This window comes from Capsicum annuum, unplaced genomic scaffold (genome assembly GCF_002878395.1).
Source record: "Capsicum annuum cultivar UCD-10X-F1 unplaced genomic scaffold, UCD10Xv1.1 ctg72479, whole genome shotgun sequence".
NCBI classification, from domain to species: domain Eukaryota; kingdom Viridiplantae; phylum Streptophyta; class Magnoliopsida; order Solanales; family Solanaceae; genus Capsicum; species Capsicum annuum.
This window is the reverse complement of record NW_025882399.1, coordinates 1-2634: the sequence shown is the minus strand read 5'-3', so window position 1 is coordinate 2634 and position 2634 is coordinate 1. Positions and strand designations below refer to the sequence as shown.

The 2634-nt window shown below is 35.0% G+C and overlaps 1 pseudogene; it reads right to left on the bottom strand.

The window, feature by feature from the left end:
* Positions 1-484: 484 nt before the first annotated feature.
* Positions 485-2620, bottom strand: LOC124894266 (annotated as a pseudogene).
* Between the last annotated feature and the right edge of the window lie 14 nt (positions 2621-2634).

Here is a 2634-nt window from a genome sequence, read left to right as displayed (position 1 = left end):
GTCCAGGATTTTTCGAATTTCTTCCTCTTTGTAAGGTTGTGTAGAGATGATGAGCAGGCGATTATAGTAATGCCTCTATTGGTCGCAACAACCAATATAGGTGCCATGTCATTCTCCAGATCTTGGTTTAGGAAAGAGAAACACTCAATGTCAAGCATATGTACTTCGTCAATGAAGAGGACACCAGGCACAATTTCTGCCTTTCCTTCCTCCCTCCACTCTGCAACCTTGGTATCTATTTGTTCTCTCACTTCAGCACGAATCTCACCAGTATCACCTGTAAACAGTGCTAAAAATCCCTATGTTCTGAAATTGAGATGAGTTAATTAACATTTTAATCTAGTGAAGTTGGCAACAGGACATACTTTTAAGATGTCAGATGTTTTCAGCAAGTAGCATCTCTAATCGAATTGAAGCAGAGCAAAGGCAAATGAAAGGGGAAGATACAAAATCTAAGACTAACGATAAACATAAATAATTGTTCAAAGTAGTCTATCTTAGTATACAGAAAGATCAGTCTGCTATTCAAATGCTATAGTCCAAACCTTATGAAGCCCAAAACCTACGATAAATGCCCAAATCCAACCAAACATGATACAGAAAAGGGAGGTAAAATCACAGTTCACCAAGAGTGGAGGGATTAGCAAGAAAGAAATAGTCATCTCAGTTCCTAGCCACACCTCATTCAGTCTTTTGCAAAATTTTACTACAAACATGACTGTAGTTTTGAAGCCAATCCAATCAAATGATTACCAAGGATATCTATTAAATGAATACTTGTTGTAGCCTCGTGCATTACCAGCAGACTATTGTATGATAACATAAGTAGCTAACTTAGCAAAAGGTATATAATATGTAAAAGAGATGAACGAGACAATACTATTTAGGCTATAATGCTTCTAAAACCAGTTGACAGAATGCTTATGACTCTTACTCCTATTCCTAATAGATGAGTTGAAAAGAGAATCAACTCCTTAAAGAGCAATTTTCTATGGGAGGATAATGCATTTAGGAACAATCAAGTAAGCAACCATAGATAAATCAAATTGTTTCTTTCCAACAACGAGGACATACCAAGTGCAGACCCACAATGTGAGGTTTGGTGAAGGTAGATCATACGGAGGTACAGGAATCAATAGATAATAACAAAACAGATAGCAGCTAAACAAAACAATACGTAATCAAGGTACAAGAATCATTTGATAATAACAATAACAAAGCAACATATAGCAGTTAAGCAAAAACTACAGCAAAACAATACCATAATCAAGGTACAAGAATCAACTGATAATAACAAAACAACAGATAATAATAAAGCATCAAATAGTAGCTAAAAAAATACAAGTAAGATGGGTGTGCTTGTCTATTTTATGTTTTTCATTTTCACATCAGAATGTACAAAATATTGAATCTGAGTGATACATGATTGATTATTTGTATGAAGAGCCAAAAATCTAAATATACATCTGAGAAAAGAATTTAAGGATGAAATTTAACATCTAGAATTGCTTTTCTGGTCAAAACGATCACCATGATTGATATCAGGCTCAGTTGACCTACGATCTCTTACAGTATAGAATTGCATCAGAAATCGCCTTCTCGCGCCAAACATCAGTAGATCATTGGATGGACTTTTTATTAGGGAACAGTTAATATTGCTCCAGTTTTTCACCTTCCTCAAACTCTTAACTCTTCTAGTACTACTACTACTTCTTTGGTTGTTATCATTTCCACACCAATTAACAACAGAATAAGATTTCAACATTCGACGAGGAGATCCCTGAAATGAAGTATCAGTAGTACTCTTGCAGCTTTGAATTTCACTTACTTTTCTTTGACAGTCATCAACTTTTGCAGTACTTTTTCTTGAACTTGCTATCCTTTTGGAGATTGGCCTGACGAATCCAAATCACTTAACCAAGATTTTGCACGAAAAATTCCTCCATTTTTCAAGAAAATCAGCTTGACTAGTTGTGGAATTTGAAAGTTTAGATATTGGTGTGGGAGGAGTACTAGTTGAGGGTACTAATGAATTTGTGTTGAAATTATTGAAGGCTTCGCGAAAAGATTCAATCTTTGATCTATCAAGATATCGAGGCATGATATATCCATCAGAGAAGATTTCATCAGCACAAACAGGATGAACATCAAAGTTGAAGTTTTGTTCTTCTTTTAGGGATCTTTTCAAATAAGTGATAAATTGTAACTCTTCCTCAGCATCATCATGACTACTATAAGAGGGTCTAGGGGATTCTGTTAGGCCATCAATGGATGGTTTTTTGTCCAACAACCAGCTATATGAAAAACTCTCTGTGGCAAGAGGTTGTTGGGAATTTTCCATAGTGAATAGTATACTACAATACAGCCTCTCTACTTTACCTGAGGTAGTGGTATTATCTGCGTACACTTTATTTTCCCCAGACCCCACTATATAGGAATACAAAATGAGATGCTTATATAAAGAATTTACAGGTTACTGCTACAACAGATTAAAACACACTTGTTGTAAAAAAAAAAAAAAAAATTTAAGCTCTCAACGTATATAAGTTAAATTTGCATAAAAATAAATGCTTGGCTGAGAATAGATGGACTCACGTGAGCTTATTATACAGAGTGTGTAAATTGTAAGTTGTC